The sequence below is a fragment of the Lissotriton helveticus genome, chromosome 3_1 (genome assembly GCF_964261635.1).
Source record: "Lissotriton helveticus chromosome 3_1, aLisHel1.1, whole genome shotgun sequence".
NCBI lineage: Eukaryota > Metazoa > Chordata > Amphibia > Caudata > Salamandridae > Lissotriton > Lissotriton helveticus.
Window position 1 is genome coordinate 264733250 of NC_136061.1, and position 12104 is coordinate 264745353.

The window sequence follows — 12104 nt, forward strand, 5'->3', positions numbered from 1 at the left end:
GTGATGGCAGTTCACCATTTTGTGTTTCCTTGCTTGCAGTGGTGGCAGACAGCCACTGGGGTTGCATATTTCTAACTTCTCTCCTAGTGTGTGGTTCTTCCTTGTTGTGTGGCCTCTTTTCTCTGGCTGGCACGTAGTGCGCCTTCACACGGATAGCAGATCTCTGGCTGCCGGCAGCGGAATTAGCAGGCATTTACAGTCTCTGGTGAATCACTATTATGTCCTCTGGGGGGAGGAGCAACTTTGTTGACGTTGTGGGCTATGATGCTCCTTTTCTTCTTTCATCTTCCCCTTGTGCGTGGATTTACAGTCTCTTGACCTGCAACGGATAGGTAACTCACTTGAGCTTGAATGGTACATTTGACTCCTCCCCGGCATAGTACGGCGAGTGTGTCCGGATGCACGTGTTCTGTCAGTCCTGCAGTCACATCAGGGTTCCGCTGGGAGGGGGGTACTCTTCAGGTTATGTGTGGCAGAATAGCTGAAAAGCTCAGCATATATACAGTTTTGTTTGCTCTGGCAATATGATTGGTGTGCCCCACTTTCCTAGTCTGTGCTTAAGTGTTTGTGTCTATGTGTTGGGGCATTGCTCATTCACTTTCATGCCCAGTGTAGGGCACGTGTGGCTGACATTTTCATCCTCAGGCAGATCAAGGGTCCTTTTGGCAATGCTGCCTTTTTACGTGTTGCCATACAGGCTCACAGATGTGTCTCTCACGGGGTAACCTCTCCTTCCTTCACATACAGCCTACCCTTTTGCATGGAGAAAGCTTGTGGTCCTTCTCCTGGGTAGTTTCTGTGGTGCCTCGTGTGCCTTCCCTGTGACACGGGGACTTTGCTTTAGTCGACAGCTGGTTATTCCACTTAAGAAGCGATGCCGACGAGACACCACCAGGTGGCGCTGCAGCTACCATTCCTAGCTTCGTGCAACTACAGGTCGCAGCTTGCGCAGGCAAAGCGGGAGGTCATCGTTGCTGCAATGGGCTGTTGCAGAGGTATGTGCTCGCACTGCTTACTTCATGCTGTACGGCAGGGCTTTTGACAATTTCCAGGTAGGTTTGAGGGCAGCTATTCAGTCACCCGGGGCTGCGCACCGGGCTCTGCTGTCACAAATGCTTTAGCCCAGTGGTTCTCAAATGTTTGACTCCTGAGGACCCTCATTGAGTCACCACTGGAAGCCGGTGACCCTCAAGTAATTTGTATGATTTAAATTTCGAAAATTAAAACAGTAATTATAAAAAATAAAACACACATGTGCACACAAAACAAATACTCAAATTACTAAGGATTTTGGTATTTTACATTGAAAGAATTTGCAAAAAATGAAAAATGTTAATGGGAAGGTTGGTGCTGTATCTCCATGACTAACTTTTAAATGGTTGATTTTATTTCGCAGTACATGGCTTCTGCTCCTGCCAGGGCCAGACCGGAAACACAAAGCAACTGTGGCAAATGTTTTCAGGCTAGTACCCATACGGTGGACACCAAGTGCAGTGAGTGAGCCTGATCACTACAAAGGGGGCTTTGGGAAGCTCTCACCCCAAGAACATTTAGGAAACAATGGTGCATTCTACAACACATTTATCATTATATACTTAATTGTATTAACTTTTAAAGAATAGTACATGATGACCTTACTATGCACCAGGATAAGACAATTTTTGCAGGGGTTCTTCAATGATCCCCTTATGATCACCCTCCAACAGTGCCTCTCATCTCTCAATAGCCCCTCTGTCACATGTATTTAATTTGTTTTATAGCAACTCTCATACCATTGTAGGATGTCAGAGCACTTTACATCACACACATATAGAGACAATGTATCATACGTGGAAATCAGTGTATAGAAAATGTTACATAAGGCTAAGGGGACTACAAGGTGTAGGATTCACATGTCATTCATACTGTTAGGCATTGTAGAAGAGTGCTTGGTCTGGAGAAGCAGAAACCCAGGATTCAGAACACAACACAGTGGTTAGCATTGACTGTAACAATAACAATTTATTTCCACCCAAATAAACCTTTTTAGCAGCATCAGGATAATGAAAGACTGTGAAAAAACATAAGTTAATAACTTGTACCATGCAGTTTGCAGGCATCTCTTTGATGATAGTTTATGGGTCTGCTAGATTACGGTTGTCACTTGTGAACTGCACAGTAACAAAAGAATCAATGAGACAAAAGCAGTAACCCACTGACCTATGCTCATAAAATACTGTTTTTTTAAAATGCATGGTACACATTCTTTGCAGTAGGCATATTAACCTCTTGTGCTACATTAGAAAAGTCAAAGCTGCCACTGGACAAAACTCTCATCTCTCTCCAGCAGGTACATTAATCACTAGTGTTATCTTGACACTTTTATTGTTGCTCAAAAACTGCTAATTATACAAGGAACTTTGGAGGGCTTTTAAAACTGCTGCCTGAGGACCCACTAGGAATCTGTCAGGGACCCCTGGGAGTCTGTGGACCCCATTTTGGGAAACACTGCTTTAACCCATTTAGCTGAGTGGGCGCGCTGGTGTGGCAGAGCAGTTTGCTTGGTGGAGGGGCAGGGGTTGCCGCTGCTAAGGCGCAGTAGCCCCGAGTTTCCTTCCAACACAGGCTTCAGCAGCCTTCTCCTTCAGTGCGCCATGGGCCTCTCCAGTCTCCCCTGTTACAGGCAGTGTCACAAGGTTAATGTAGGACTTCCGCATACCCGGGCAGTTGCCTTTTCAGCTCCAGGTCGAGCATGCCCTACCGCAGGGAGGATGACAGCATGCGGGCGGCCTGCGGGAGCGCTGCTGGTCAGGTCGTGCTGGGAGGCTGTGGGAGCACTGGGGCATGCGCACATGGGGTGCAAGGTTCCGGCATTTGCACTGCACGTCTTCTTGGCCTTGGAGCGGTGGGGCAGGCAATGCTCCGGCGCACTACCGCAAACCTCTCCGACCGAAACAGCTTGTCTGCTTCCGCCGGGGCTGCAGACACGGGCGCGGATTCACTCCTCTATTACGGGGGGGTGGGAGGGTCATACTTCTTGGACTGCCGTGGCTAGTATGAACTCCTTATTGGCTGGCATTTCTCAGCTGGCCGAACTTCTGGTGGGTACGGGGGTGAACTATAGGTGCTCCGTCTGCCTCAATGTTGACGCAGTCTTCATCCCGCCATGCGGAGGTGGGTCAGCAGTAGGGGAGCGCCTCAAGAGCGTCATCACGTCCATGGGCATAGGAAGCGTGGGGGGCGCGGAGAATATATCCCCCGAGATTTTAGAGTAGGGGGGACACGGGTGGGGGGATGAGGGGACGAATTTCCCCTCTTCCTTCTGTAATTCGAAGGGCCATTAGCACACGAAAGCGCTACCCAATGGCCCTTCACTTGACCTGCCTGGCATCAAAGAGGCCACCCGCCCTCTGACTTTTGTTATTCTGCAGTAAGGCTCGGAGTTCTGGGAAGGGCAGAGAAGGAAAAAAACTCTTGTCTCTTTTCCTTCATACCCAGAGAAGGCAAGGCCAGTGTCCACTTCTGATCTGCATCTGGCAGCTGTCCTCCTCCCCTCTCTCTTTCTTTATTCCTCAATCACGGTCCCGCTCCTCCTTAAGTTCTGATTTCAAGAGACAGCTCTTAGGTACTTTCTCTTGCCTCTCCTTTTCTTTATTTGTTTCCCTGTGAAATGGATCCAAAATAGGCAGAACACTTTGGCTGGAAATGTCCTCATTTGCGGACCTAAATAAAGCAATACAGGGTGGTCAGCAGACAGGCCAGATTGTTATTTACACCCACACACATTAGCGCCACTTTACAGAGTTTGCCAATGAAAGCGCTACTTTCTTTTTTCTTCTTTCTTTGAACAACATTGTTTTTCCAGGGTGGGGAAGTGCACCATTCCTAAAGGGCCTGCAATACTTGGTTGATGGGTGAAGTGGAAACATTTAATATTGTTTACTCGGCTCCTTCCTGTTTTCCCGCCTACCTCGCCGCTCTCCCTCCCCGATTCCCGCCACCGCCATTTGCCCCGCCCCTTTCTCTTCTGTTCCCTCCCCGCTCCCGCCTCCCAGCTGCTCCGCCCACCCGCGCACTTCGCCTTATATGGCGACCGTGCGAACGTGCAGCGGTGACGCGCAGCGGGCGCCCCGATTGTGCGCCGAAGGCGCGCCAAAGGTAAGCCCGTCTGCGCCCGTCCGCGCCTGGACCGCGCCCAGGGCCAGGACCCCTGGCCCACGAAGACCCCGACCGACCCGCCTGACGTACTCCGCCGCCACCCTCATCGCACTCAACACCGGCCGACGCCCAGATTGCCACCAAGCCACACCTCGACGCACCCACGGACCTTTCTGCTGCCACGCCTGCAAATTCACCTGCGTCCGGACCTGCCTCGCACCAGCACCCGCCAAGTCGACCTCCAGCAGCACCCACCTCAAGTGCGTCCTGCTCAACACCCGCTCCGTCCACAGGCACGCCGTCGAACTCTGGAACCTCCTAGATGCCACAGCACCTGACGTTGCCTTCCTCACGGAGACCTGGATGAACGCCTCTTCAGCTCCCGACATCGCCATCGCCATCCCAGAGGGCTACAAGATCGTCCGGAGGGACCGCAACACCAACCAGACGGGAGGAGACATCGCCATCATCCACAAGAACACCATCCGTCTCACGACCAGCACCGACAACACCCTGACCACCGCCGAACACCTGCATTTCCAGATCCACACCGACCCCAAGACCACCCTCAGAGGCACCCTGATCTACCGACCCCCGGGACCACGCACACAATTCAGCGAGGACATCGCCGACTTCGTCAGCCCGCATGCCCTCCCCTCCGCCGACTACATCCTCCTGGGGGACCTCAACTTCCATCTGGAGAACAACAACGACCGCAACACCAGCACCATGCTCGACAACCTCGCCAATCTTGGACTCAAGCAGCTGGTGTCCACCCCCACCCACCTCGCCGGACACACACTCGACGCAGTCTTCTCCTCCAGCAAAGACATCGACTTCAGCCACGCCACAGAGCTGCAATGGACGGACCACAGCTGCGTCCACTTCACCTTCAAGAGAACGACGACCCACCACCACCAGCAACAGGCCGCCCGCAGAAGCTGGAACAAGATCACAGCAGACCAGCTCGCCACCTCCCTGAGCCAGCACCCTCCTGCCAGCTCAGCAGACCCCAGCCAGGCCGCCGACAACCTCACGAAGTGGATCAGCATCTGCGCGGACGAGCTCGCCCCGATGAGGACCCCGCCCAGCAGACCCGGCAGCAAGAAAGCCCCGTGGTTCACCGACGAACTCAAGAGCTCCAAGAAGAACTGCCGAGCCCTCGAGAAAGTCTGGAGAAGGGATCCTACACCGGACAACAGGACCACCTTCAAGCTGGCCACCCGGAAGCACCACCAGCTGATCCGCGCCGCCAAGAAAACTGCTTTCAAGGACCGGCTGGACAACAACGCACACAACTGCAAGGAACTCTTCAACATCGTGAAAGAGCTATCCAACCCCAGCGCAGGAAACAACGACATCACCCCATCGCAAGACCTCTGCAACTCCCTCGCCTCATACTTCCACAACAAGATCACGGACATACACAACAGCTTCAACAACCAACCAACGCACACCATGACCGAACAACCACCCCCCACCACCACCCTCCACGCCTGGACCCCGATCAGCACCGAAGACACCATCCGCACGATGAACTCCATCCACTCCGGATCACCGACCGACCCTTGCCCTCACCACGTCTTCAACAAGGCCGACGCCGTCATCGCACCCCACCTGAGAGACATCATCAACACATCCTTCGACACCGCCTCCTTCCCTGAGAGCTGGAAGCACGCCGAACTCAGCGCTCTACTCAAGAAACCCACAGCGGACCCCACCGAACTCAAGAACTACCGCCCCATCTCGCTCCTCCCGTTTCCAGCCAAAGTCATCGAGAAGACCGTCAACAAACAGCTGGCCGCCTTCCTCGAGACGAATGGATCCCTCGACCCCTCACAGTCGGGCTTCCGAGCCAACCACAGCACCGAGACCGCCCTCCTCGCCGCCACCGATGACATCCGAGCCCTGATGGACAACGGAGAAACTGCGGCCCTCATCCTCCTAGACCTCTCCGCGGCATTCGACACTGTCTGCCACCGCACCCTTGTACAGCGCCTCAGCAACGCCGGAATCCAGGACCAGGCACTGGAATGGATCATCTCCTTCCTCGACGGCAGAACACAGAGAGTCCGCCTACCACCGTACAAGTCAGAGGCCTCCAAAGTCATCTGCGGCGTCCCTCAAGGATCCTCGCTGAGCCCCACCCTCTTCAACATCTACATGAGCCCCCTCGCGGCCATCGCACGCCAACACAACCTCAGCATAATCTCCTACGCCGACGACACCCAGCTGATCCTCTCCCTGACCAACGACCCCGCCGCCGCCAGAGCCAACCTGCACGAAGGGATGAAAGAAGTAGCCGAGTGGATGACGACCAGACGCCTGAAACTGAACTCTGACAAGACGGAGGTCCTCATCCTGGGCTCTTCACCCTCCGCCTGGGACGACTCCTGGTGGCCTCCCGCCCTGGGCACTGCACCCAAACCGACAGACCATGCACGCAACTTGGGCTTCATCCTGGACTCCTCCCTCTCCATGACCAGACAAGTCAACGCCGTCTCCTCATCGTGCTTCAACATCCTACGCATGCTACGGAAGATCTTCTGGTGGATCCCCACCGAGACCAGGAAGACCGTCACCCAGGCCCTCGTCACCAGCCGACTGGACTACGGCAACGCCCTCTACGCCGGTACCACCGCCAAGCTCCAGAAGAGACTCCAGCGGATCCAGAACGCCTCTGCCAGACTCATCCTCGACATACCACGAACCAGCCACATCTCCGGACATCTGAGAGACCTTCACTGGCTCCCCGTCAACAAAAGAATCACCTTCCGCCTCCTCGCCCACGCACACAAAGCCCTACACGACCAAGGCCCGAGCTACCTCAACAGCCGGATCAACTTCTACGCTCCCAAACGCCACCTCCGATCATCCAACCACGCCCTCGCCGCCGTCCCCCGCATCCGGAGAGCAACTACAGGAGGAAGGTCCTTCTCCTACCTGGCCGCCAAGACCTGGAACTCCCTCCCGACCGACCTGGGCCTGACCCGAGACCACCTCTCCTTCAGGAAGAAGCTGAAGACCTGGCTGTTTGAGCAGTAGCGGCACCCCCCCCTCCCCCAGCGCCTTGAGACCCTACGGGTATGTAGCGCGCTATATAAATGCGATTGATTGATTGATTGATTAATATGATCGTTTTCAACTGTTTTAATTATTTTAGCTTATAAAATGTGTACTGCGTCTCTGTGTTTAGGGATGTGGTCTTTTTAAAACCAAACTGCTTACATTTTGGAAAGATATAAGCAATGGACATTGAAACGGGTCCCTTCCTGGTCCTGTAGCCATGTCCTGAATTTTTCAGGCAAAATCACTTACTGATTTCTGAATATTGAGTTTAAAACTGTTAAGGTAACCAAGTTGTTCCTGACAGGCACGGCCCGTGCCGGGCATTATACTGGGGTGGTGACGTCAGGCAGGGGAGGGTCAGGGTGGGGGGTTGTAAAATGCGGGATTTGGACCATTAGAGGTAAGTACCGATAAAAATAAATAAAACGAATTTCATTGCCCACGCTGCTTCGCCAAATGTGATGCAGCGTGGGCATCGAAATTTGTTTTATTTATTTTTATCGTATTTATACATACTAACAGCCTCTGCAAAACTTTTGCCTCATTAGTACCTGTGTAACATACAAATGCAGCAGTGGGAAAGGTGACCAGTCAACCTTTGCAAAGGACCCTACACTTCACAGCAACATAAGTCACAATTCTCTCAGTAATTTTTGATCCATTTGAGCTACAAAATTGTTTTGGGTCAAATCGTTATATTATGCAGCAGATGATGTATTATGTGGCAAATATGATACAGCCATAGTTAAATGGAAAACATTTTTCCACTTAACTTAATTTTGCCCCAGCACTGTAGTTGATCAATATGTAAGTACCCCAAACCCAAAAGTCGAGTTTGAGTACAATTTGCATTTTAAAAGCAGTCCTACAACACAGGGCTACTTTTAAACTGACCTCAGGATTCAGCAGTGCACACATGCAAACGCAGAAAGGGCTGCTGGCCTCTAAATTGCCATGCCCTATTATAGTCTAGGGACTTAAAGGTAGTTCTAATCCCCCTGCCCTATTATGTACTAGGGCCTTATAAGAGAGGTCATGCCAATCATAGGGGTACCCTAACCCATAGTGCACTCTAGTGCATGTAGGTGTTTTCACAGAATCTTTAAGTGTCTCTTTCAGAATAGCACTGGCCCTGTGCCTGTTCAGGCAGAGGCCAGGGTCAGTCAGAGTCAAGTACCACCAGTACCAGTCAGCAATACGTTGGGGAGTGCCCAGGGCACAGGATGGCTTTGCAACACTAAAGAAGTACAAACTCAGAATTTAAAACATAACGCCATAGTTGGGGGGTTCTCTTCAATAAACAGAATTGATTTCTATCCTAATGAACCCATTTTCCAACATTAGGATAAGGAGAGACTGGGGAAAAATCATAATGTTCTAATCTATACTTTGAAGTTTTCATGCAGTTCTTTGATGACGGTTAATAGCTGACTGTTCAATGTTAGGATTTTAACTTATAAACTGCAAATACCAAAAGAATCTCTCAGACAAAAGCAGTAACTCACTGACCTATTTACACGATGTGCATTTTGTGATCTGCGTGCTACACGTTCTTTGCAGTAGGCATATTACCCCACTGTGGCTACCTTACCAAGAGTCAAAACTTCCACTAGACAAACTTCCGATCTCTCTCAATAAAGAACATTAATCACCAAAGTTATCTTCACATTCTTATTGTTGCCTGAAAATTGCTGGAGACCAGGAATGCAGCAGCAGTTATTTTTCAAACCATAATGCACATGCAAACACCACGCCCCCACCCTAAGTCAGCGACCTTTGTTTGCTTGGTGCATGAAGATGCAATATTCATATACATGTTTTTTTAACATTTAGTCTGATTACTATGTGACTGTAAATAACAATAAAGCATACATGCAAACTGTGACAACATGCCTGCTTTTCTCAATATTTCACTTCGAAAGTATGCAATTGTATTTGTTTAACGAGCGGTGATCTGTATAGCGTCACTGGGAAGTCCACAAGTTTGTCACTGCCCCCCCAGAATTTTAGTGTCTCCTACGCCCTTTGACACGTCCCCCAGATTCCTAGCTCTCTCCCACCGACAGCAGGTGCGTGGGGGTCAAGACAGGGCCACTTTCGGCTCCTCTCACCTGGGCCCTCCGTCTGTTTTCGGACAGTCATAGTTCTCTCGCCTCACATGGGCGATGCTGGGGTGGAGTCTCACCTCCTATGGTGCCGATCGCATTGCCTGCGGTCACCTCGGGTCCGGTGCTGGGCTAGTCAGTGCAGCAGGCGGCAGCCGGGTCAGTATGTGTTCGGATGCAGGACGAACTGGAGGGCGCGTGTTCAAGCGTGCCACTGCAGTCGCTCAGCAGCAGGTGCGGGGTGCCCTCTGTGCTGACTATACTTTTCCACACACGGGTCTGGGACGCGGCCTTCTCCTCACACGTGGAACAAGATCCCCTTGTCGCCATTGTGGAGTCTTGGGCCCTAGGCCCACATGTCTAGCAATGAGGGTACACAGACACTGTAGTAGGGTACTAGAACTGGCTCAGGGCATGGGCGCCCGGCCCCTTTTATTAACAGGGTCACCTGACTGGTGACGCCTGTGATGGGTGGGTGTTAGTCTGTGTTCGACAGCAGGCCCGGTTCTAGAGGGTGGGCCGGGTGGGCCAGGCCCACCCAAACATTTGCCTGGCCCACCCAAACATGAACCTTGACCCTGGCAGTGACATCAGCAAGGCCAACAGAAAATGGCCACTGCAATTTAAAACGTTCTCTGAACGTTATTTTCCTTCTTTCTTTAGGAGTTGCGTGATTGGGCCTGGGCTCGCTCCCCCAATCACGTATCTGCATCTCCTATTAGAAAGGTGGGCTGTGTCCCCGCCCACTCGTGCAGGTACAATAGGGGCAATGCAAAGGTGACAAATCCTTTCGTTGCCACTGGATTTGTATACCGTCCTCCTGCATGGATATTTAATTCTTTTCAGCGCTGGTGAAGAGGAGTTTGTTTATGCGGGTTCATTTTCCTGACCCCATGAGCTGCTTATCAGATCGGGCTCTGACAGAGTTTGTAAGGAGCGGGTAAGAGAATGTGTGGCTATTGTTACGTTTTTTTTTCCATCTGTGAGCAAGACAGACTTTGTGTGCTGTGTATATTTTATTTAAATCGTTTTTTAAATAGTTAGTATCATTATCATGACTTGTTCTGCCAAGGAGGCACCACAACTATTAAAATGTCCAGATAGCTCTGGGGATTAATGATTCTGCTGGAGAGCACTCTTTTGTCTGTTTGTAGTTTTTAAATGCAGAAAAACTGTAGTTAACATGGATAGCTCAGTGGGTTACTACCTTTGTCACAGAGATCATTTGATTACCTGCAGTTCAGAAGTTACAATCCTAACATAGGACAGTGACCTCTCCGCTGCGTTCGACACGGTCTGCCACCGCACCCTAGTCCAGCGCCTCAGCAACATCGGTATCCAAGAGAAGGCACTGGAGTGGATCATCTCGTTCCTCGCCGGAAGAACACAAAGAGTCCGCCTCCCTCCGTTTCGCTCCGAGGCCACCGAAGTCATCTGCGGCGTCCCGCAAGGATCTTCACTCAGCCCCACCCTCTTCAACATCTACATGAAACCTCTCGCAGCCATCGCACGCCAGCACAACCTCAACATCATCTCTTACGCCGACGACACCCAGCTGATCCTCTCCCTCACCAGAGACCCCGACACCGCCAGAACCTGCCTACATGAAGGGATGAAAGACGTCGCCGAGTGGATGAAGGACAGCCGCCTGAAACTGAACTCGGACAAGACGGAAGTCCTCATCCTGGGATCTTCGCCCTCCGCCTGGGACGACTCCTGGTGGCCCCCAGCCCTGGGCACCGCACCCAAGCCAACCGACCACGCACGCAACCTGGGCTTCATCCTGGACCCCTCCCTCTCGATGACAAGACAAGTCAACGCCGTCTCCTCATCGTGCTTCAACACCCTGCGTATGCTTCGCAAGATCTTCCGCTGGATCCCGACCGAGACCAGGAAGACTGTCACCCAGGCACTCGTCACCAGCCGACTGGACTACGGAAACGCCCTCTACGCCGGAACCACAGCCAAGCTACAGAAAAGACTCCAGCGCATCCAGAACGCCTCCGCCCGACTCATCCTGGATGTCCCCCGACGCAGCCACATCTCCAGCCACCTGAGGAACCTGCACTGGCTCCCCGTCGACAAGAGGATCACGTTCCGGCTCCTCACCCACGCACACAAGTCTCTCCACGACCTGGGCCCCAAGTACCTCAATGACCGCCTGACCTTCTACACGCCCACCCGCCAGCTACGGTCCACCAGCCTCGCCCTCGCAGCCGTACCACGCATCCGAAGAGCCACCGCCGGAGGAAGATCCTTCTCTTACCTGGCTGCCAAGACTTGGAACTCCCTCCCCATCCACCTTCGGCTGACCCAGGACCATCTCGCCTTCAGGAAACAACTCAAGACCTGGCTGTTCGAGCAGTAGCATACCCCTCCCCCCAAGCGCCTTGAGACCCTCCCGGGTGAGTAGTGCGCTATACAAATGGCATGATTGATTGATTGATTGATTGACCTATGGACTGTCATCAAAGACCTGCATTCAAACCAGAATGGTCTAATTAGATTTTATTTTTTTTGTATTGCTATTTAGTTCACATTTTCCCGTCTTTCATAATTCTAAATGTTGAAATAAAGAGTTTGTTTGGGCATTATACATTCTAATTAGTGAAGCCAACCCCCAACCACTCGGGTATGCTTCAAATCCTGTGTTTGAGCTTCTCCAGACCAAACTCTCTTAAAACATTTTGCCCAGCAGTATGGATGACATGTGATTCCTACACCTGATAATCCTCATTAGCTTATGTGACATTCCCTATATGCTGATTTACATACTTGTATTATTCAGTGTCT